The following is a 24,441-nucleotide window of genomic DNA, read 5'->3' on the forward strand; positions in this document are numbered from 1 at the left end:
GAGGGTTTCTGCCTCTACCACCCTTTCAGGCAGTGCATTCCAGACCCCCACCATTCACTGGGTGAAAAAATGTCTCCTCAAATTCCCTGTAAACCTCCTACCAATTACTTGAAATCTATTATTGACCCTTCTGCTAAGGGAAATAGGTCCTTCCTATCCACTCTATCTCGGCCCCTCATAATTTTACACACCTCAATTAGGTCTCGCCTCAGCCTCCTGTGTTCCAAAGAAAACAACCCCAGCCTATCCAATCTTTCCTCATAACTAAAATTCCCCAGCCCAGGCAACATCCTCGGAAATCTCCTCTGCACCTTCTCTAGTGCAATCGCATCCTTCTTGTAATGTGGTGACCAGAACTGCACGCGGCACTCTAGCTGCGGCCTAACTAGTGTTTTATACAGTTGAAGCATAACCTCCCCGCTCTTATATTCTACGCCTCGGCTAATAAAGGCAAGTATCCCGTATGCCTGCTTAACCACTTTATCTACCTGTCCTGCTACCTTCAGGGATCTGTGGACATGCACTCCAAGGTCCCGCTGATCCTCTGCATTTCTCAGTGTCCTACCATTTATTGTGTATTCCAACTGAATTCCATTTGCCACTGTTCTGCCCACTAGACGAGTCCATTGATATCTTCCTGCAGTCTACAGCATTCTGTTTCATTATTAACCACACGGCCAATTTTTGTATCATCTGCAAACTTCTTAATCATACTTCCTACATTCAAATCCAAATCATTGATATATACCAGAAAAAGCAAAGGGCCCAGTACTGAGTCGCTGCAGGCTCGATGGGCCGAAATGGCCTCTATCTGCACTGTGGGGTTTCTGTGATTCTGTGAGCCCTGCGGAACCCCACTGGAAACAGCCTTCCGGTCACAAAAACACCCTTCGACCATTACCCTTTGTTTCCTGCCTCTGAGCCAATTTTGGATCCAACTTGCCACTTTGCCTTGGATCCCATGGGCTTTTACTTTCGTGACCAATCTGGCATGCGGGACCTTATCAAAAGCCTTGCTAAAATCCATATAGACTACATCAAAGGCACTACCCTCATCGACCCTCCTTGTTACCTCCTCGAAAAATTGAATTGCGTTAGTCAGACACGACCTTCCGTTAAGAAATCCATGCTGACTGTCCCTGATTAATCCGTGTCTTTCTAAATGAAGATTTCTCCTGTCCCTCAGAACTTTTTCCAATAATTTTCCCACCACCGAGGTTAGGCTGACTGGCCTGTAATTATGCGGTCTATCCCTCTCTCCCTTTTGAAAGAACGGTAGCACGTTAGCAGTCCTCCAGTGGTCGGGCACCACACCTGTAGCCAGAGAGGATTGTAAAATGATGGTGAGAGCCTGTGCTATTTGGTGTCTTACTTCTCTTAAGAGTGTGGGATAGATTTGATGCGGGCCTGGGTATTTGTCCAGTTTGAAAGATGCTACAGCCCTTAAGACTTGGTGTTTGAGCATGTTTATTTGATGTAATATTTGAATAGAAGGCAATGAAGGGTTGGGCTTGTAGTTTGTTTGTGTGGGAGGCAGAGCAGCAAGAAGAGGTGGAGGGGGGGTGGGGGGTTGCGGGAGGAGTAAAATTTGTAAATGTAAATTGAGTGTTGAATACTTGTATGAATGCGTAGAAGAGAAAAAAATGGGCGACAGCTTTAAGTAAAGAGAAAGCCAGCTAGCATATGCCTACGGCCATACTAGTCTGAATGCGCCTGATCTCGGAAGCTAAGCAGAGTCAGGCCTGGTTAGTACTTGGATGGGAGACTGCCTGGGAATACCAGGTGCAGTAGGCTTTTGCTGCCGCCACAGGCTGCTCGACGTTTTGCACACACACGCGCACACACTGCTCTTAATCAATCAACATCCTTTTTGCTGCTCTCTCTCTCTCTCTCTCTCTCACTTTCCTTTGACCATTTCTTCGCTGCACATTCTCCTGCTGCTACACAAATGCAAGGGGCTCCAGACACAGGGCCGAAATAAGCAGAAGAAGAAAATAAGATAGCCAAAATACACACACTGGCGGAGGGCCACCAGGACACAGCAGCAGAGAGGAGAGACAAGGTGCATAGAAAACTCGGAGGGACAAACAGCAACAGAACAAAGAAGAATGTAGAAAGAGCAGCAGTTAAATTCAGGAAAAAAGCAAAGCCAACTAGCATGCTGTTGAAATGCATGTGTGTTAATGCGAGGAGCGTTACAAATAAGATTGACGAGTTGCAGGCGCAAGTTGCCACATGGGGTTATGCAATAGTAGCCATAACGGAGACCTGGCTTCAAAATGGGCGGAATTGGAAACTAAACAATCCTGGCTACAATGTAATAACATTTGTAGAAGTCGTGTGGGCAGATGTCACATGATCAGGCAGAATCATAGAAATTTACAGCACAGAAGGAGGCCATTCGGCCCATCTTGTCCGTGCCAGCCGACAAAGAGCAATCCACCCAAATCCCACTTTACAGCACTTGGTCCGTAGCCTTGTAGGTTACGGCAGTTCAAGTGCATATCCAAGTACTTTTTAAACGTGATGAGGGTTTCTGCCTCTACCACCCTTTCAGGCAGTGCATTCCAGACCCCCACCATTCACTGGGTGAAAAAATGTCTCCTCAAATTCCCTGTAAACCTCCTACCAATTACTTGAAATCTATTATTGACCCTTCTGCTAAGGGAAATAGGTCCTTCCTATCCACTCTATCTCGGCCCCTCATAATTTTACACACCTCAATTAGGTCTCGCCTCAGCCTCCTGTGTTCCAAAGAAAACAACCCCAGCCTATCCAATCTTTCCTCATAACTAAAATTCCCCAGCCCAGGCAACATCCTCGGAAATCTCCTCTGCACCTTCTCTAGTGCAATCGCATCCTTCTTGTAATGTGGTGACCAGAACTGCACGCGGCACTCTAGCTGCGGCCTAACTAGTGTTTTATACAGTTGAAGCATAACCTCCCCGCTCTTATATTCTACGCCTCGGCTAATAAAGGCAAGTATCCCGTATGCCTGCTTAACCACTTTATCTACCTGTCCTGCTACCTTCAGGGATCTGTGGACATGCACTCCAAGGTCCCGCTGATCCTCTGCATTTCTCAGTGTCCTACCATTTATTGTGTATTCCAACTGAATTCCATTTGCCACTGTTCTGCCCACTAGACGAGTCCATTGATATCTTCCTGCAGTCTACAGCATTCTGTTTCATTATTAACCACACGGCCAATTTTTGTATCATCTGCAAACTTCTTAATCATACTTCCTACATTCAAATCCAAATCATTGATATATACCAGAAAAAGCAAAGGGCCCAGTACTGAGTCGCTGCAGGCTCGATGGGCCGAAATGGCCTCTATCTGCACTGTGGGGTTTCTGTGATTCTGTGAGCCCTGCGGAACCCCACTGGAAACAGCCTTCCGGTCACAAAAACACCCTTCGACCATTACCCTTTGTTTCCTGCCTCTGAGCCAATTTTGGATCCAACTTGCCACTTTGCCTTGGATCCCATGGGCTTTTACTTTCGTGACCAATCTGGCATGCGGGACCTTATCAAAAGCCTTGCTAAAATCCATATAGACTACATCAAAGGCACTACCCTCATCGACCCTCCTTGTTACCTCCTCGAAAAATTGAATTGCGTTAGTCAGACACGACCTTCCGTTAAGAAATCCATGCTGACTGTCCCTGATTAATCCGTGTCTTTCTAAATGAAGATTTCTCCTGTCCCTCAGAACTTTTTCCAATAATTTTCCCACCACCGAGGTTAGGCTGACTGGCCTGTAATTATGCGGTCTATCCCTCTCTCCCTTTTGAAAGAACGGTAGCACGTTAGCAGTCCTCCAGTGGTCGGGCACCACACCTGTAGCCAGAGAGGATTGTAAAATGATGGTGAGAGCCTGTGCTATTTGGTGTCTTACTTCTCTTAAGAGTGTGGGATAGATTTGATGCGGGCCTGGGTATTTGTCCAGTTTGAAAGATGCTACAGCCCTTAAGACTTGGTGTTTGAGCATGTTTATTTGATGTAATATTTGAATAGAAGGCAATGAAGGGTTGGGCTTGTAGTTTGTTTGTGTGGGAGGCAGAGCAGCAAGAAGAGGTGGAGGGGGGGTGGGGGGTTGCGGGAGGAGTAAAATTTGTAAATGTAAATTGAGTGTTGAATACTTGTATGAATGCGTAGAAGAGAAAAAAATGGGCGACAGCTTTAAGTAAAGAGAAAGCCAGCTAGCATATGCCTACGGCCATACTAGTCTGAATGCGCCCGATCTCGTCTGATCTCGGAAGCTAAGCAGAGTCAGGCCTGGTTAGTACTTGGATGGGAGACTGCCTGGGAATACCAGGTGCAGTAGGCTTTTGCTGCCGCCACAGGCTGCTCGACGTTTTGCACACACACGCGCACACACTGCTCTTAATCAATCAACATCCTTTTTGCTGCTCTCTCTCTCTCTCTCTCTCTCTCTCTCTCTCTCTCGCTTTCCTTTGACCATTTCTTCGCTGCACATTCTCCTGCTGCTACACAAATGCAAGGGGCTCCAGACACAGGGCCGAAATAAGCAGAAGAAGAAAATAAGATAGCCAAAATACACACACTGGCGGAGGGCCACCAGGACACAGCAGCAGAGAGGAGAGACAAGGTGCATAGAAAACTCGGAGGGACAAACAGCAACAGAACAAAGAAGAATGTAGAAAGAGCAGCAGTTAAATTCAGGAAAAAAGCAAAGCCAACTAGCATGCTGTTGAAATGCATGTGTGTTAATGCGAGGAGCGTTACAAATAAGATTGACGAGTTGCAGGCGCAAGTTGCCACATGGGGTTATGCAATAGTAGCCATAACGGAGACCTGGCTTCAAAATGGGCGGAATTGGAAACTAAACAATCCTGGCTACAATGTAATAACATTTGTAGAAGTCGTGTGGGCAGATGTCACATGATCAGGCAGAATCATAGAAATTTACAGCACAGAAGGAGGCCATTCGGCCCATCTTGTCCGTGCCAGCCGACAAAGAGCAATCCACCCAAATCCCACTTTACAGCACTTGGTCCGTAGCCTTGTAGGTTACGGCAGTTCAAGTGCATATCCAAGTACTTTTTAAACGTGATGAGGGTTTCTGCCTCTACCACCCTTTCAGGCAGTGCATTCCAGACCCCCACCATTCACTGGGTGAAAAAATGTCTCCTCAAATTCCCTGTAAACCTCCTACCAATTACTTGAAATCTATTATTGACCCTTCTGCTAAGGGAAATAGGTCCTTCCTATCCACTCTATCTCGGCCCCTCATAATTTTACACACCTCAATTAGGTCTCGCCTCAGCCTCCTGTGTTCCAAAGAAAACAACCCCAGCCTATCCAATCTTTCCTCATAACTAAAATTCCCCAGCCCAGGCAACATCCTCGGAAATCTCCTCTGCACCTTCTCTAGTGCAATCGCATCCTTCTTGTAATGTGGTGACCAGAACTGCACGCGGCACTCTAGCTGCGGCCTAACTAGTGTTTTATACAGTTGAAGCATAACCTCCCCGCTCTTATATTCTACGCCTCGGCTAATAAAGGCAAGTATCCCGTATGCCTGCTTAACCACTTTATCTACCTGTCCTGCTACCTTCAGGGATCTGTGGACATGCACTCCAAGGTCCCGCTGATCCTCTGCATTTCTCAGTGTCCTACCATTTATTGTGTATTCCAACTGAATTCCATTTGCCACTGTTCTGCCCACTAGACGAGTCCATTGATATCTTCCTGCAGTCTACAGCATTCTGTTTCATTATTAACCACACGGCCAATTTTTGTATCATCTGCAAACTTCTTAATCATACTTCCTACATTCAAATCCAAATCATTGATATATACCAGAAAAAGCAAAGGGCCCAGTACTGAGTCGCTGCAGGCTCGATGGGCCGAAATGGCCTCTATCTGCACTGTGGGGTTTCTGTGATTCTGTGAGCCCTGCGGAACCCCACTGGAAACAGCCTTCCGGTCACAAAAACACCCTTCGACCATTACCCTTTGTTTCCTGCCTCTGAGCCAATTTTGGATCCAACTTGCCACTTTGCCTTGGATCCCATGGGCTTTTACTTTCGTGACCAATCTGGCATGCGGGACCTTATCAAAAGCCTTGCTAAAATCCATATAGACTACATCAAAGGCACTACCCTCATCGACCCTCCTTGTTACCTCCTCGAAAAATTGAATTGCGTTAGTCAGACACGACCTTCCGTTAAGAAATCCATGCTGACTGTCCCTGATTAATCCGTGTCTTTCTAAATGAAGATTTCTCCTGTCCCTCAGAACTTTTTCCAATAATTTTCCCACCACCGAGGTTAGGCTGACTGGCCTGTAATTATGCGGTCTATCCCTCTCTCCCTTTTGAAAGAACGGTAGCACGTTAGCAGTCCTCCAGTGGTCGGGCACCACACCTGTAGCCAGAGAGGATTGTAAAATGATGGTGAGAGCCTGTGCTATTTGGTGTCTTACTTCTCTTAAGAGTGTGGGATAGATTTGATGCGGGCCTGGGTATTTGTCCAGTTTGAAAGATGCTACAGCCCTTAAGACTTGGTGTTTGAGCATGTTTATTTGATGTAATATTTGAATAGAAGGCAATGAAGGGTTGGGCTTGTAGTTTGTTTGTGTGGGAGGCAGAGCAGCAAGAAGAGGTGGAGGGGGGGTGGGGGGTTGCGGGAGGAGTAAAATTTGTAAATGTAAATTGAGTGTTGAATACTTGTATGAATGCGTAGAAGAGAAAAAAATGGGCGACAGCTTTAAGTAAAGAGAAAGCCAGCTAGCATATGCCTACGGCCATACTAGTCTGAATGCGCCCGATCTCGTCTGATCTCGGAAGCTAAGCAGAGTCAGGCCTGGTTAGTACTTGGATGGGAGACTGCCTGGGAATACCAGGTGCAGTAGGCTTTTGCTGCCGCCACAGGCTGCTCGACGTTTTGCACACACACGCGCACACACTGCTCTTAATCAATCAACATCCTTTTTGCTGCTCTCTCTCTCTCTCTCTCTCGCTTTCCTTTGACCATTTCTTCGCTGCACATTCTCCTGCTGCTACACAAATGCAAGGGGCTCCAGACACAGGGCCGAAATAAGCAGAAGAAGAAAATAAGATAGCCAAAATACACACACTGGCGGAGGGCCACCAGGACACAGCAGCAGAGAGGAGAGACAAGGTGCATAGAAAACTCGGAGGGACAAACAGCAACAGAACAAAGAAGAATGTAGAAAGAGCAGCAGTTAAATTCAGGAAAAAAGCAAAGCCAACTAGCATGCTGTTGAAATGCATGTGTGTTAATGCGAGGAGCGTTACAAATAAGATTGACGAGTTGCAGGCGCAAGTTGCCACATGGGGTTATGCAATAGTAGCCATAACGGAGACCTGGCTTCAAAATGGGCGGAATTGGAAACTAAACAATCCTGGCTACAATGTAATAACATTTGTAGAAGTCGTGTGGGCAGATGTCACATGATCAGGCAGAATCATAGAAATTTACAGCACAGAAGGAGGCCATTCGGCCCATCTTGTTCGTGCCAGCCGACAAAGAGCAATCCACCCAAATCCCACTTTACAGCACTTGGTCCGTAGCCTTGTAGGTTACGGCAGTTCAAGTGCATATCCAAGTACTTTTTAAACGTGATGAGGGTTTCTGCCTCTACCACCCTTTCAGGCAGTGCATTCCAGACCCCCACCATTCACTGGGTGAAAAAATGTCTCCTCAAATTCCCTGTAAACCTCCTACTAATTACTTGAAATCTATTATTGACCCTTCTGCTAAGGGAAATAGGTCCTTCCTATCCACTCTATCTCGGCCCCTCATAATTTTACACACCTCAATTAGGTCTCGCCTCAGCCTCCTGTGTTCCAAAGAAAACAACCCCAGCCTATCCAATCTTTCCTCATAACTAAAATTCCCCAGCCCAGGCAACATCCTCGGAAATCTCCTCTGCACCTTCTCTAGTGCAATCGCATCCTTCTTGTAATGTGGTGACCAGAACTGCACGCGGCACTCTAGCTGCGGCCTAACTAGTGTTTTATACAGTTGAAGCATAACCTCCCCGCTCTTATATTCTACGCCTCGGCTAATAAAGGCAAGTATCCCGTATGCCTGCTTAACCACTTTATCTACCTGTCCTGCTACCTTCAGGGATCTGTGGACATGCACTCCAAGGTCCCGCTGATCCTCTGCATTTCTCAGTGTCCTACCATTTATTGTGTATTCCAACTGAATTCCATTTGCCACTGTTCTGCCCACTAGACGAGTCCATTGATATCTTCCTGCAGTCTACAGCATTCTGTTTCATTATTAACCACACGGCCAATTTTTGTATCATCTGCAAACTTCTTAATCATACTTCCTACATTCAAATCCAAATCATTGATATATACCAGAAAAAGCAAAGGGCCCAGTACTGAGTCGGTGCAGGCTCGATGGGCCGAAATGGCCTCTATCTGCACTGTGGGGTTTCTGTGATTCTGTGAGCCCTGCGGAACCCCACTGGAAACAGCCTTCCGGTCACAAAAACACCCTTCGACCATTACCCTTTGTTTCCTGCCTCTGAGCCAATTTTGGATCCAACTTGCCACTTTGCCTTGGATCCCATGGGCTTTTACTTTCGTGACCAATCTGGCATGCGGGACCTTATCAAAAGCCTTGCTAAAATCCATATAGACTACATCAAAGGCACTACCCTCACCGACCCTCCTTGTTACCTCCTCGAAAAATTGAATTGCGTTAGTCAGACACGACCTTCCGTTAAGAAATCCATGCTGACTGTCCCTGATTAATCCGTGTCTTTCTAAATGAAGATTTCTCCTGTCCCTCAGAACTTTTTCCAATAATTTTCCCACCACCGAGGTTAGGCTGACTGGCCTGTAATTATGCGGTCTATCCCTCTCTCCCTTTTGAAAGAACGGTAGCACGTTAGCAGTCCTCCAGTGGTCGGGCACCACACCTGTAGCCAGAGAGGATTGTAAAATGATGGTGAGAGCCTGTGCTATTTGGTGTCTTACTTCTCTTAAGAGTGTGGGATAGATTTGATGCGGGCCTGGGTATTTGTCCAGTTTGAAAGATGCTACAGCCCTTAAGACTTGGTGTTTGAGCATGTTTATTTGATGTAATATTTGAATAGAAGGCAATGAAGGGTTGGGCTTGTAGTTTGTTTGTGTGGGAGGCAGAGCAGCAAGAAGAGGTGGAGGGGGGGTGGGGGGGTTGCGGGAGGAGTAAAACTTGTAAATGTAAATTGAGTGTTGAATACTTGTATGAATGTGTCGAAGAAGAGAAAAAAATGGGCGACAGCTTTAAGTAAAGAGAAAGCCAGCTAGCATATGCCTACGGCCATACTAGTCTGAATACGCCCGATCTCGTCTGATCTCGGAAGCTAAGCAGAGTCAGGCCTGGTTAGTACTTGGATGGGAGACCGCCTGGGAACACCAGGTGCAGTAGGCTTTTGCTGCCGCCACAGGCTGCTCAACGTTTTGCACACACACGCGCACACACTGCTCTTAATCAATCAACATCCTTTTTGCTGCTCTCTCTCTCTCTCTCTCTCGCTTTCCTTTGACCATTTCTTCGCTGCACATTCTCCTGCTGCTACACAAATGCAAGGGGCTCCAGACACAGGGCCGAAATAAGCAGAAGAAGAAAATAAGATAGCCAAAATACACACACTGGCGGAGGGCCACCAGGACACAGCAGCAGAGAGGAGAGACAAGGTGCATAGAAAACTCGGAGGGACAAACAGCAACAGAACAAAGAATAATGTAGAAAGAGCAGCAGTTAAATTCAGGAAAAAAGCAAAGCCAACTAGCATGCTGTTGAAATGCATGTGTGTTAATGCGAGGAGTGTTACAAATAAGATTGACGAGTTGCAGGCGCAAGTTGCCACATGGGGTTATGCAATAGTAGCTATAACGGAGACCTGGCTTCAAAATGGGCGGAATTGGAAACTAAACAATCCTGGCTACAATGTAATAACATTTGTAGAAGTCGTGTGGGCAGATGTCACATGATCAGGCAGAATCATAGAAATTTACAGCACAGAAGGAGGCCATTCGGCCCATCTTGTCCGTGCCAGCCGACAAAGAGCAATCCACCCAAATCCCACTTTACAGCACTTGGTCCGTAGCCTTGTAGGTTACGGCAGTTCAAGTGCATATCCAAGTACTTTTTAAACGTGATGAGGGTTTCTGCCTCTACCACCCTTTCAGGCAGTGCATTCCAGACCCCCACCATTCACTGGGTGAAAAAATGTCTCCTCAAATTCCCTGTAAACCTCCTACCAATTACTTGAAATCTATTATTGACCCTTCTGCTAAGGGAAATAGGTCCTTCCTATCCACTCTATCTCGGCCCCTCATAATTTTACACACCTCAATTAGGTCTCGCCTCAGCCTCCTGTGTTCCAAAGAAAACAACCCCAGCCTATCCAATCTTTCCTCATAACTAAAATTCCCCAGCCCAGGCAACATCCTCGGAAATCTCCTCTGCACCTTCTCTAGTGCAATCGCATCCTTCTTGTAATGTGGTGACCAGAACTGCACGCGGCACTCTAGCTGCGGCCTAACTAGTGTTTTATACAGTTGAAGCATAACCTCCCCGCTCTTATATTCTACGCCTCGGCTAATAAAGGCAAGTATCCCGTATGCCTGCTTAACCACTTTATCTACCTGTCCTGCTACCTTCAGGGATCTGTGGACATGCACTCCAAGGTCCCGCTGATCCTCAGCATTTCTCAGTGTCCTACCATTTATTGTGTATTCCAACTGAATTCCATTTGCCACTGTTCTGCCCACTAGACGAGTCCATTGATATCTTCCTGCAGTCTACAGCATTCTGTTTCATTATTAACCACACGGCCAATTTTTGTATCATCTGCAAACTTCTTAATCATACTTCCTACATTCAAATCCAAATCATTGATATATACCAGAAAAAGCAAAGGGCCCAGTACTGAGTCGGTGCAGGCTCGATGGGCCGAAATGGCCTCTATCTGCACTGTGGGGTTTCTGTGATTCTGTGAGCCCTGCGGAACCCCACTGGAAACAGCCTTCCGGTCACAAAAACACCCTTCGACCATTACCCTTTGTTTCCTGCCTCTGAGCCAATTTTGGATCCAACTTGCCACTTTGCCTTGGATCCCATGGGCTTTTACTTTCGTGACCAATCTGGCATGTGGGACCTTATCAAAAGCCTTGCTAAAATCCATATAGACTACATCAAAGGCACTACCCTCATCGACCCTCCTTGTTACCTCCTCGAAAAATTGAATTGCGTTAGTCAGACACGACCTTCCGTTAAGAAATCCATGCTGACTGTCCCTGATTAATCCGTGCCTTTCTAAATGAAGATTTCTCCTGTCCCTCAGAACTTTTTCCAATAATTTTCCCACCACCGAGGTTAGGCTGACTGGCCTGTAATTATGCGGTCTATCCCTCTCTCCCTTTTGAAAGAACGGTAGCACGTTAGCAGTCCTCCAGTGGTCGGGCACCACACCTGTAGCCAGAGAGGATTGTAAAATGATGGTGAGAGCCTGTGCTATTTGGTGTCTTACTTCTCTTAAGAGTGTGGGATAGATTTGATGCGGGCCTGGGTATTTGTCCAGTTTGAAAGATGCTACAGCCCTTAAGACTTGGTGTTTGAGCATGTTTATTTGATATAATATTTGAATAGAAGGCAATGAAGGGTTGGGCTTGTAGTTTGTTTGTGTGGGAGGCAGAGCAGCAAGAAGAGGTGGAGGGGGGGTGGGGGGGTTGCGGGAGGAGTAAAACTTGTAAATGTAAATTGAGTGTTGAATACTTGTATGAATGTGTCGAAGAAGAGAAAAAAATGGGCGACAGCTTTAAGTAAAGAGAAAGCCAGCTAGCATATGCCTACGGCCATACTAGTCTGAATACGCCCGATCTCGTCTGATCTCGGAAGCTAAGCAGAGTCAGGCCTCGTTAGTATCTTGGATGGGAGACCGCCTGGGAACACCAGGTGCAGTAGGCTTTTGCTGCCGCCACAGGCTGCTCAACGTTTTGCACACACACGCGCACACACTGCTCTTAATCAATCAACATCCTTTTTGCTGCTCTCTCTCTCTCTCTCTCTCTCGCTTTCCTTTGACCATTTCTTCGCTGCACATTCTCCTGCTGCTACACAAATGCAAGGGGCTCCAGACACAGGGCCGAAATAAGCAGAAGAAGAAAATAAGATAGCCAAAATACACACACTGGCGGAGGGCCACCAGGACACAGCAGCAGAGAGGAGAGACAAGGTGCATAGAAAACTCGGAGGGACAAACAGCAACAGAACAAAGAATAATGTAGAAAGAGCAGCAGTTAAATTCAGGAAAAAAGCAAAGCCAACTAGCATGCTGTTGAAATGCATGTGTGTTAATGCGAGGAGTGTTACAAATAAGATTGACGAGTTGCAGGCGCAAGTTGCCACATGGGGTTATGCAATAGTAGCCATAACGGAGACCTGGCTTCAAAATGGGCGGAATTGGAAACTAAACAATCCTGGCTACAATGTAATAACATTTGTAGAAGTCGTGTGGGCAGATGTCACATGATCAGGCAGAATCATAGAAATTTACAGCACAGAAGGAGACCATTCGGCCCATCTTGTCCGTGCCAGCCGACAAAGAGCAATCCACCCAAATCCCACTTTACAGCACTTGGTCCGTAGCCTTGTAGGTTACGGCAGTTCAAGTGCATATCCAAGTACTTTTTAAACGTGATGAGGGTTTCAGCCTCTACCACCCTTTCAGGCAGTGCATTCCAGACCCCCACCATTCACTGGGTGAAAAAATGTCTCCTCAAATTCCCTGTAAACCTCCTACCAATTACTTGAAATCTATTATTGACCCTTCTGCTAAGGGAAATAGGTCCTTCCTATCCACTCTATCTCGGCCCCTCATAATTTTACACACCTCAATTAGGTCTCGCCTCAGCCTCCTGTGTTCCAAAGAAAACAACCCCAGCCTATCCAATCTTTCCTCATAACTAAAATTCCCCAGCCCAGGCAACATCCTCGGAAATCTCCTCTGCACCTTCTCTAGTGCAATCGCATCCTTCTTGTAATGTGGTGACCAGAACTGCACGCGGCACTCTAGCTGCGGCCTAACTAGTGTTTTATACAGTTGAAGCATAACCTCCCCGCTCTTATATTCTACGCCTCGGCTAATAAAGGCAAGTATCCCGTATGCCTGCTTAACCACTTTATCTACCTGTCCTGCTACCTTCAGGGATCTGTGGACATGCACTCCAAGGTCCCGCTGATCCTCTGCATTTCTCAGTGTCCTACCATTTATTGTGTATTCCAACTGAATTCCATTTGCCACTGTTCTGCCCACTAGACGAGTCCATTGATATCTTCCTGCAGTCTACAGCATTCTGTTTCATTATTAACCACACGGCCAATTTTTGTATCATCTGCAAACTTCTTAATCATACTTCCTACATTCAAATCCAAATCATTGATATATACCAGAAAAAGCAAAGGGCCCAGTACTGAGTCGGTGCAGGCTCGATGGGCCAAAATGGCCTCTATCTGCACTGTGGGGTTTCTGTGATTCTGTGAGCCCTGCGGAACCCCACTGGAAACAGCCTTCCGGTCACAAAAACACCCTTCGACCATTACCCTTTGTTTCCTGCCTCTGAGCCAATTTTGGATCCAACTTGCCACTTTGCCTTGGATCCCATGGGCTTTTACTTTCGTGACCAATCTGGCATGCGGGACCTTATCAAAAGCCTTGCTAAAATCCATATAGACTACATGAAAGGCACTACCCTCATCGACCCTCCTTGTTACCTCCTCGAAAAATTGAATTGCGTTAGTCAGACACGACCTTCCGTTAAGAAATCCATGCTGACTGTCACTGATTAATCCGTGTCTTTCTAAATGAAGATTTCTCCTGTCCCTCAGAACTTTTTCCAATAATTTTCCCACCACCGAGGTTAGGCTGACTGGCCTGTAATTATGCGGTCTATCCCTCTCTCCCTTTTGAAAGAACGGTAGCACGTTAGCAGTCCTCCAGTGGTCGGGCACCACACCTGTAGCCAGAGAGGATTGTAAAATGATGGTGAGAGCCTGTGCTATTTGGTGTCTTACTTCTCTTAAGAGTGTGGGATAGATTTGATGCGGGCCTGGGTATTTGTCCAGTTTGAAAGATGCTACAGCCCTTAAGACTTGGTGTTTGAGCATGTTTATTTGATGTAATATTTGAATAGAAGGCAATGAAGGGTTGGGCTTGTAGTTTGTTTGTGTGGGAGGCAGAGCAGCAAGAAGAGGTGGAGGGGGGGTGGGGGGGTTGCGGGAGGAGTAAAACTTGTAAATGTAAATTGAGTGTTGAATACTTGTATGAATGTGTAGAAGAGAAAAAAATGGGCGACAGCTTTAAGTAAAGAGAAAGCCAGCTGGCATATGCCTACAGCCATACTAGTCTGAATACGCCCGATCTCGTCTGATCTCGGAAGCTAAGCAGAATCAGGCCTGGTTAGTACTTGGATGGGAGACTGCCTGGGAATACCAGGTGCAGTAGGCTTTTGCTGCCGCCACAGGCTGCTCAACGTTTTGCACACACACGCGCACACACTGCTCTTAATCAATCAACATCCTTTTTGCTGCTCTCTCTCTCTCTCTCTCTCTCGCTTTCCTTTGACCATTTCTTCGCTGCACATTCTCCTGCTGCTACACAAATGCAAGGGGCTCCAGACACAGGGCCGAAATAAGCAGAAGAAGAAAATAAGATAGCCAAAATACACACACTGGCGGAGGGCCACCAGGACACAGCAGCAGAGAGGAGAGACAAGGTGCATAGAAAACTCGGAGGGACAAACAGCAACAGAACAAAGAAGAATGTAGAAAGAGCAGCAGTTAAATTCAGGAAAAAAGCAAAGCCAACTAGCATGCTGTTGAAATGCATGTGTGTTAATGCGAGGAGTGTTACAAATAAGATTGACGAGTTGCAGGCGCAAGTTGCCACATGGGGTTATGCAATAGTAGCTATAACGGAGACCTGGCTTCAAAATGGGCGGAATTGGAAACTAAACAATCCTGGCTACAATGTAATAACATTTGTAGAAGTCGTGTGGGCAGATGTCACATGATCAGGCAGAATCATAGAAATTTACAGCACAGAAGGAGGCCATTCGGCCCATCTTGTCCGTGCCAGCCGACAAAGAGCAATCCACCCAAATCCCACTTTACAGCACTTGGTCCGTAGCCTTGTAGGTTACGGCAGTTCAAGTGCATATCCAAGTACTTTTTAAACGTGATGAGGGTTTCTGCCTCTACCACCCTTTCAGGCAGTGCATTCCAGACCCCCACCATTCACTGGGTGAAAAAATGTCTCCTCAAATTCCCTGTAAACCTCCTACCAATTACTTGAAATCTATTATTGACCCTTCTGCTAAGGGAAATAGGTCCTTCCTATCCACTCTATCTCGGCCCCTCATAATTTTACACACCTCAATTAGGTCTCGCCTCAGCCTCCTGTGTTCCAAAGAAAACAACCCCAGCCTATCCAATCTTTCCTCATAACTAAAATTCCCCAGCCCAGGCAACATCCTCGGAAATCTCCTCTGCACCTTCTCTAGTGCAATCGCATCCTTCTTGTAATGTGGTGACCAGAACTGCACGCGGCACTCTAGCTGCGGCCTAACTAGTGTTTTATACAGTTGAAGCATAACCTCCCCGCTCTTATATTCTACGCCTCGGCTAATAAAGGCAAGTATCCCGTATGCCTGCTTAACCACTTTATCTACCTGTCCTGCTACCTTCAGGGATCTGTGGACATGCACTCCAAGGTCCCGCTGATCCTCTGCATTTCTCAGTGTCCTACCATTTATTGTGTATTCCAACTGAATTCCATTTGCCACTGTTCTGCCCACTAGATGAGTCCATTGATATCTTCCTGCAGTCTACAGCATTCTGTTTCATTATTAACCACACGGCCAATTTTTGTATCATCTGCAAACTTCTTAATCATACTTCCTACATTCAAATCCAAATCATTGATATATACCAGAAAAAGCAAAGGGCCCAGTACTGAGTCGGTGCAGGCTCGATGGGCCGAAATGGCCTCTATCTGCACTGTGGGGTTTCTGTGATTCTGTGAGCCCTGCGGAACCCCACTGGAAACAGCCTTCCGGTCACAAAAACACCCTTCGACCATTACCCTTTGTTTCCTGCCTCTGAGCCAATTTTGGATCCAACTTGCCACTTTGCCTTGGATCCCATGGGCTTTTACTTTCGTGACCAATCTGGCATGCGGGACCTTATCAAAAGCCTTGCTAAAATCCATATAGACTACATGAAAGGCACTACCCTCACCGACCCTCCTTGTTACCTCCTCGAAAAATTGAATTGCGTTAGTCAGACACGACCTTCCGTTAAGAAATCCATGCTGACTGTCCCTGATTAATCCGTGTCTTTCTAAATGAAGATTTCTCCTGTCCCTCAGAACTTTTTCCAATAATTTTCCCACCACCGAGGTTAGGCTGACTGGCCTGTAATTATGCGGTCTATCCCTCTCTCCCTTTTGAAAGAACGGTAGCACGTTAGCAGTCCTCCAGTGGTCGGGCACCACACCTGTAGCCAGAGAGGATTGTAAAATGATGGTGAGAGCCTGTGCTATTTGGTGTCTTACTTCTCTTAAGAGTGTGGGATAGATTTGATGCGGGCCTGGGTATTTGTCCAGTTTGAAAGATGCTACAGCCCTTAAGACTTGGTGTTTGAGCATGTTTATTTGATGTAATATTTGAATAGAAGGCAATGAAGGGTTGGGCTTGTAGTTTGTTTGTGTGGGAGGCAGAGCAGCAAGAAGAGGTGGAGGGGGGGTGGGGGGTTGCGGGAGGAGTAAAATTTGTAAATGTAAATTGAGTGTTGAATACTTGTATGAATGCGTAGAAGAGAAAAAAATGGGCGACAGCTTTAAGTAAAGAGAAAGCCAGCTAGCATATGCCTACGGCCATACTAGTCTGAATGCGCCCGATCTCGTCTGATCTCGGAAGCTAAGCAGAGTCAGGCCTGGTTAGTACTTGGATGGGAGACTGCCTGGGAATACCAGGTGCAGTAGGCTTTTGCTGCCGCCACAGGCTGCTCAACGTTTTGCACACACACGCGCACACACTGCTCTTAATCAATCAACATCCTTTTTGCTGCTCTCTCTCTCTCTCTCTCTCTCTCTCTCTCGCTTTCCTTTGACCATTTCTTCGCTGCACATTCTCCTGCTGCTACACAAATGCAAGGGGCTCCAGACACAGGGCCGAAATAAGCAGAAGAAGAAAATAAGATAGCCAAAATACACACACTGGCGGAGGGCCACCAGGACACAGCAGCAGAGAGGAGAGACAAGGTGCATAGAAAACTCGGAGGGACAAACAGCAACAGAACAAAGAAGAATGTAGAAAGAGCAGCAGTTAAATTCAGGAAAAAAGCAAAGCCAACTAGCATGCTGTTGAAATGCATGTGTGTTAATGCGAGGAGCGTTACAAATAAGATTGACGAGTTGCAGGCGCAAGTTGCCACATGGGGTTATGCAATAGTAGCTATAACGGAGACCTGGCTTCAAAATGGGCGGAATTGGAAACTAAACAATCCTGGCTACAATGTAATAACATTTGTAGAAGTCGTGTGGGCAGATGTCACATGATCAGGCAGAATCATAGAAATTTACAGCACAGAAGGAGGCCATTCGGCCCATCTTGTCCGTGCCAGCCGACAAAGAGCAATCCACCCAAATCCCACTTTACAGCACTTGGTCCGTAGCCTTGTAGGTTACGGCAGTTCAAGTGCATATCCAAGTACTTTTTAAACGTGATGAGGGTTTCTGCCTCTACCACCCTTTCAGGCAGTGCATTCCAGACCCCCACCATTCACTGGGTGAAAAAATGTCTCCTCAAATTCCCTGTAAACCTCCTACCAATTACTTGAAATCTATTATTGACCCTTCTGCTAAGGGAAATAGGTCCTTCCTATCCACTCTATCTCGGCCCCTCATAATTTTACACACCTCAATTAGGTCTCGCCTCAGCCTCCTGTGTTCCAAAGAAAACAACCCCAGCCTATCCAATCTTTCCTCATAACTAAAATTCCCCAGCCCAGGCAACATCCTCGGAAATCTCCTCTGCACCTTCTCTAGTGCAATCGCATCCTTCTTGTAATGTGGTGACCAGAACTGCACGCGGCACTCTAGCTGCGGCCTAACTAGTGTTTTATACAGTTGAAGCATAACCTCCCCGCTCTTATATTCTACGCCTCGGCTAATAAAGGCAAGTATCCCGTATGCCTGCTTAACCACTTTATCTACCTGTCCTGCTACCTTCAGGGATCTGTGGACATGCACTCCAAGGTCCCGCTGATCCTCTGCATTTCTCAGTGTCCTACCATTTATTGTGTATTCCAACTGAATTCCATTTGCCACTGTTCTGCCCACTAGACGAGTCCATTGATATCTTCCTGCAGTCTACAGCATTCTGTTTCATTATTAACCACACGGCCAATTTTTGTATCATCTGCAAACTTCTTAATCATACTTCCTACATTCAAATCCAAATCATTGATATATACCAGAAAAAGCAAAGGGCCCAGTACTGAGTCGCTGCAGGCTCGATGGGCCGAAATGGCCTCTATCTGCACTGTGGGGTTTCTGTGATTCTGTGAGCCCTGCGGAACCCCACTGGAAACAGCCTTCCGGTCACAAAAACACCCTTCGACCATTACCCTTTGTTTCCTGCCTCTGAGCCAATTTTGGATCCAACTTGCCACTTTGCCTTGGATCCCATGGGCTTTTACTTTCGTGACCAATCTGGCATGTGGGACCTTATCAAAAGCCTTGCTAAAATCCATATAGACTACATCAAAGGCACTACCCTCATCGACCCTCCTTGTTACCTCCTCGAAAAATTGAATTGCGTTAGTCAGACACGACCTTCCGTTAAGAAATCCATGCTGACTGTCCCTGATTAATCCGTGTCTTTCTAAATGAAGATTTCTCCTGTCCCTCAGAACTTTTTCCAATAATTTTCCCACCACCGAGGTTAGGCTGACTGGCCTGTAATTATGCGGTCTATCCCTCTCTCCCTTTTGAAAGAACGGTAGCACGTTAGCAGTCCTCCAGTGGTCGGGCACCACACCTGTAGCCAGAGAGGATTGTAAAATGATGGTGAGAGCCTGTGCTATTTGGTGTCTTACTTCTCTTAAGAGTGTGGGATAGATTTGATGCGGGCCTGGGTATTTGTCCAGTTTGAAAGATGCTACAGCCCTTAAGACTTGGTGTTTGAGCATGTTTATTTGATGTAATATTTGAATAGAAGGCAATGAAGGGTTGGGCTTGTAGTTTGTTTGTGTGGGAGGCAGAGCAGCAAGAAGAGGTGGAGGGGGGGTGGGGGGTTGCGGGAGGAGTAAAATTTGTAAATGTAAATTGAGTGTTGAATACTTGTATGAATGCGTAGAAGAGAAAAAAATGGGCGACAGCTTTAAGTAAAGAGAAAGCCAGCTAGCATATGCCTACGGCCATACTAGTCTGAATGCGCCCGATCTCGTCTGATCTCGGAAGCTAAGCAGAGTCAGGCCTGGTTAGTACTTGGATGGGAGACTGCCTGGGAATACCAGGTGCAGTAGGCTTTTGCTGCCACCACAGGCTGCTCAACGTTTTGCGCGCACACACTGCTCTTAATCAATCAACATCCTTTTTGCTGCTCTCTCTCTCTCTCTCTCTCTCTCTCGCTTTCCTTTGACCATTTCTTCGCTGCACATTCTCCTGCTGCTACACAAATGCAAGGGGCTCCAGACACAGGGCCGAAATAAGCAGAAGAAGAAAATAAGATAGCCAAAATACACACACTGGCGGAGGGCCACCAGGACACAGCAGCAGAGAGGAGAGACAAGGTGCATAGAAAACTCGGAGGGACAAACAGCAACAGAACAAAGAAGAATGTAGAAAGAGCAGCAGTTAAATTCAGGAAAAAAGCAAAGCCAACTAGCATGCTGTTGAAATGCATGTGTGTTAATGCGAGGAGCGTTACAAATAAGATTGACGAGTTGCAGGCGCAAGTTGCCACATGGGGTTATGCAATAGTAGCCATAACGGAGACCTGGCTTCAAAATGGGCGGAATTGGAAACTAAACAATCCTGGCTACAATGTAATAACATTTGTAGAAGTCGTGTGGGCAGATGTCACATGATCAGGCAGAATCATAGAAATTTACAGCACAGAAGGAGGCCATTCGGCCCATCTTGTCCGTGCCAGCCGACAAAGAGCAATCCACCCAAATCCCACTTTACAGCACTTGGTCCGTAGCCTTGTAGGTTACGGCAGTTCAAGTGCATATCCAAGTACTTTTTAAACGTGATGAGGGTTTCTGCCTCTACCACCCTTTCAGGCAGTGCATTCCAGACCCCCACCATTCACTGGGTGAAAAAATGTCTCCTCAAATTCCCTGTAAACCTCCTACCAATTACTTGAAATCTATTATTGACCCTTCTGCTAAGGGAAATAGGTCCTTCCTATCCACTCTATCTCGGCCCCTCATAATTTTACACACCTCAATTAGGTCTCGCCTCAGCCTCCTGTGTTCCAAAGAAAACAACCCCAGCCTATCCAATTTTTCCTCATAACTAAAATTCCCCAGCCCAGGCAACATCCTCGGAAATCTCCTCTGCACCTTCTCTAGTGCAATCGCATCCTTCTTGTAATGTGGTGACCAGAACTGCACGCGGCACTCTAGCTGCGGCCTAACTAGTGTTTTATACAGTTGAAGCATAACCTCCCCGCTCTTATATTCTACGCCTCGGCTAATAAAGGCAAGTATCCCGTATGCCTGCTTAACCACTTTATCTACCTGTCCTGCTACCTTCAGGGATCTGTGGACATGCACTCCAAGGTCCCGCTGATCCTCTGCATTTCTCAGTGTCCTACCATTTATTGTGTATTCCAACTGAATTCCATTTGCCACTGTTCTGCCCACTAGACGAGTCCATTGATATCTTCCTGCAGTCTACAGCATTCTGTTTCATTATTAACCACACGGCCAATTTTTGTATCATCTGCAAACTTCTTAATCATACTTCCTACATTCAAATCCAAATCATTGATATATACCAGAAAAAGCAAAGGGCCCAGTACTGAGTCGGTGCAGGCTCGATGGGCCGAAATGGCCTCTATCTGCACTGTGGGGTTTCTGTGATTCTGTGAGCCCTGCGGAACCCCACTGGAAACAGCCTTCCGGTCACAAAAACACCCTTCGACCATTACCCTTTGTTTCCTGCCTCTGAGCCAATTTTGGATCCAACTTGCCACTTTGCCTTGGATCCCATGGGCTTTTACTTTCGTGACCAATCTGGCATGTGGGACCTTATCAAAAGCCTTGCTAAAATCCATATAGACTACATCAAAGGCACTACCCTCATCGACCCTCCTTGTTACCTCCTCGAAAAATTGAATTGCGTTAGTCAGACACGACCTTCCGTTAAGAAATCCATGCTGACTGTCCCTGATTAATCCGTGTCTTTCTAAATGAAGATTTCTCCTGTCCCTCAGAACTTTTTCCAATAATTTTCCCACCACCGAGGTTAGGCTGACTGGCCTGTAATTATGCGGTCTATCCCTCTCTCCCTTTTGAAAGAACGGTAGCACGTTAGCAGTCCTCCAGTGGTCGGGCACCACACCTGTAGCCAGAGAGGATTGTAAAATGATGGTGAGAGCCTGTGCTATTTGGTGTCTTACTTCTCTTAAGAGTGTGGGATAGATTTGATGCGGGCCTGGGTATTTGTCCAGTTTGAAAGATGCTACAGCCCTTAAGACTTGGTGTTTGAGCATGTTTATTTGATGTAATATTTGAATAGAAGGCAATGAAGGGTTGGGCTTGTAGTTTGTTTGTGTGGGAGGCAGAGCAGCAAGAAGAGGTGGAGGGGGGGTGGGGGGTTGCGGGAGGAGTAAAATTTGTAAATGTAAATTGAGTGTTGAATACTTGTATGAATGCGTAGAAGAGAAAAAAATGGGCGACAGCTTTAAGTAAAGAGAAAGCCAGCTAGCATATGCCTACGGCCATACTAGTCTGAATGCGCCCGATCTCGTCTGATCTCGGAAACTAAGCAGAGTCAGGCCTGGTTAGTACTTGGATGGGAGACTGCCTGGGAATACCAGGTGCAGTAGGCTTTTGCTGCCGCCACAGGCTGCTCGACGTTTTGCGCGCACACACTGCTCTTAATCAATCAACATCCTTTTTGCTGCTCTCTCTCTCTCTCTCTCTCTCTCTCTCTCGCTTTCCTTTGACCATTTCTTCGCTGCACATTCTCCTGCTGCTACACAAATGCAAGGGGCTCCAGACACAGGGCCGAAATAAGCAGAAGAAGAAAATAAGATAGCCAAAATACACACACTGGCGGAGGGCCACCAGGACACAGCAGCAGAGAGGAGAGACAAGGTGCATAGAAAACTCGGAGGGACAAACAGCAACAGAACAAAGAAGAATGTAGAAAGAGCAGCAGTTAAATTCAGGAAAAAAGCAAAGCCAACTAGCATGCTGTTGAAATGCATGTGTGTTAATGCGAGGAGCGTTACAAATAAGATTGACGAGTTGCAGGCGCAAGTTGCCACATGGGGTTATGCAATAGTAGCCATAACGGAGACCTGGCTTCAAAATGGGCGGAATTGGAAACTAAACAATCCTGGCTACAATGTAATAACATTTGTAGAAGTCGTGTGGGCAGATGTCACATGATCAGGCAGAATCATAGAAATTTACAGCACAGAAGGAGGCCATTCGGCCCATCTTGTCCGTGCCAGCCGACAAAGAGCAATCCACCCAAATCCCACTTTACAGCACTTGGTCCGTAGCCTTGTAGGTTACGGCAGTTCAAGTGCATATCCAAGTACTTTTTAAACGTGATGAGGGTTTCTGCCTCTACCACCCTTTCAGGCAGTGCATTCCAGACCCCCACCATTCACTGGGTGAAAAAATGTCTCCTCAAATTCCCTGTAAACCTCCTACCAATTACTTGAAATCTATTATTGACCCTTCTGCTAAGGGAAATAGGTCCTTCCTATCCACTCTATCTCGGCCCCTCATAATTTTACACACCTCAATTAGGTCTCGCCTCAGCCTCCTGTGTTCCAAAGAAAACAACCCCAGCCTATCCAATCTTTCCTCATAACTAAAATTCCCCAGCCCAGGCAACATCCTCGGAAATCTCCTCTGCACCTTCTCTAGTGCAATCGCATCCTTCTTGTAATGTGGTGACCAGAACTGCACGCGGCACTCTAGCTGCGGCCTAACTAGTGTTTTATACAGTTGAAGCATAACCTCCCCGCTCTTATATTCTACGCCTCGGCTAATAAAGGCAAGTATCCCGTATGCCTGCTTAACCACTTTATCTACCTGTCCTGCTACCTTCAGGGATCTGTGGACATGCACTCCAAGGTCCCGCTGATCCTCTGCATTTCTCAGTGTCCTACCATTTATTGTGTATTCCAACTGAATTCCATTTGCCACTGTTCTGCCCACTAGACGAGTCCATTGATATCTTCCTGCAGTCTACAGCATTCTGTTTCATTATTAACCACACGGCCAATTTTTGTATCATCTGCAAACTTCTTAATCATACTTCCTACATTCAAATCCAAATCATTGATATATACCAGAAAAAGCAAAGGGCCCAGTACTGAGTCGGTGCAGGCTCGATGGGCCGAAATGGCCTCTATCTGCACTGTGGGGTTTCTGTGATTCTGTGAGCCCTGCGGAACCCCACTGGAAACAGCCTTCCGGTCACAAAAACACCCTTCGACCATTACCCTTTGTTTCCTGCCTCTGAGCCAATTTTGGATCCAACTTGCCACTTTGCCTTGGATCCCATGGGCTTTTACTTTCGTGACCAATCTGGCATGTGGGACCTTATCAAAAGCCTTGCTAAAATCCATATAGACTACATCAAAGGCACTACCCTCATCGACCCTCCTTGTTACCTCCTCGAAAAATTGAATTGCGTTAGTCAGACACGACCTTCCGTTAAGAAATCCATGCTGACTGTCCCTGATTAATCCGTGTCTTTCTAAATGAAGATTTCTCCTGTCCCTCAGAACTTTTTCCAATAATTTTCCCACCACCGAGGTTAGGCTGACTGGCCTGTAATTATGCGGTCTATCCCTCTCTCCCTTTTGAAAGAACGGTAGCACGTTAGCAGTCCTCCAGTGGTCGGGCACCACACCTGTAGCCAGAGAGGATTGTAAAATGATGGTGAGAGCCTGTGCTATTTGGTGTCTTACTTCTCTTAAGAGTGTGGGATAGATTTGATGCGGGCCTGGGTATTTGTCCAGTTTGAAAGATGCTACAGCCCTTAAGACTTGGTGTTTGAGCATGTTTATTTGATGTAATATTTGAATAGAAGGCAATGAAGGGTTGGGCTTGTAGTTTGTTTGTGTGGGAGGCAGAGCAGCAAGAAGAGGTGGAGGGGGGGTGGGGGGTTGCGGGAGGAGTAA

General features: G+C 46.5%; 6 non-coding genes and 3 pseudogenes across 6 annotated transcripts; all 9 read left to right on the forward strand.

Moving 5' to 3' along the window:
- The first annotated feature begins 1,685 nt into the window (after positions 1-1,685).
- LOC147082784 (5S ribosomal RNA) lies at positions 1,686-1,794 on the forward strand (annotated as a pseudogene).
- A 2,419-nt stretch (positions 1,795-4,213) lies between these two features.
- LOC147082785 (5S ribosomal RNA) lies at positions 4,214-4,332 on the forward strand. Its single transcript, XR_015076011.1, has one exon. It is a non-coding gene; the product is annotated as a 5S ribosomal RNA (ribosomal RNA).
- A 2,433-nt stretch (positions 4,333-6,765) lies between these two features.
- LOC147082786 (5S ribosomal RNA) lies at positions 6,766-6,884 on the forward strand. Its single transcript, XR_015076012.1, has one exon. It is a non-coding gene; the product is annotated as a 5S ribosomal RNA (ribosomal RNA).
- Positions 6,885-9,305: 2,421 nt separating this feature from the next.
- Positions 9,306-9,424, forward strand: LOC147082787 (5S ribosomal RNA). Its single transcript, XR_015076208.1, has one exon. It is a non-coding gene; the product is annotated as a 5S ribosomal RNA (ribosomal RNA).
- A 2,421-nt stretch (positions 9,425-11,845) lies between these two features.
- Positions 11,846-11,965, forward strand: LOC147082788 (5S ribosomal RNA; annotated as a pseudogene).
- A 2,420-nt stretch (positions 11,966-14,385) lies between these two features.
- LOC147082789 (5S ribosomal RNA) lies at positions 14,386-14,504 on the forward strand. The gene has a single exon (XR_015076109.1). It is a non-coding gene; the product is annotated as a 5S ribosomal RNA (ribosomal RNA).
- A 2,419-nt stretch (positions 14,505-16,923) lies between these two features.
- LOC147082790 (5S ribosomal RNA) lies at positions 16,924-17,042 on the forward strand. The gene has a single exon (XR_015076013.1). It is a non-coding gene; the product is annotated as a 5S ribosomal RNA (ribosomal RNA).
- Positions 17,043-19,469: 2,427 nt separating this feature from the next.
- On the forward strand, positions 19,470-19,588 carry LOC147082791 (5S ribosomal RNA). Its single transcript, XR_015076014.1, has one exon. It is a non-coding gene; the product is annotated as a 5S ribosomal RNA (ribosomal RNA).
- A 2,415-nt stretch (positions 19,589-22,003) lies between these two features.
- Positions 22,004-22,122, forward strand: LOC147082792 (5S ribosomal RNA; annotated as a pseudogene).
- The last annotated feature ends 2,319 nt before the right edge of the window (positions 22,123-24,441 follow it).

The sequence above is a fragment of the Somniosus microcephalus genome, unplaced genomic scaffold, assembly GCF_052327205.1.
Source record: "Somniosus microcephalus isolate GS21.2 unplaced genomic scaffold, FLI_Smic_1.0 scaffold110, whole genome shotgun sequence".
NCBI classification, from domain to species: Eukaryota; Metazoa; Chordata; class Chondrichthyes; order Squaliformes; family Somniosidae; genus Somniosus; species Somniosus microcephalus.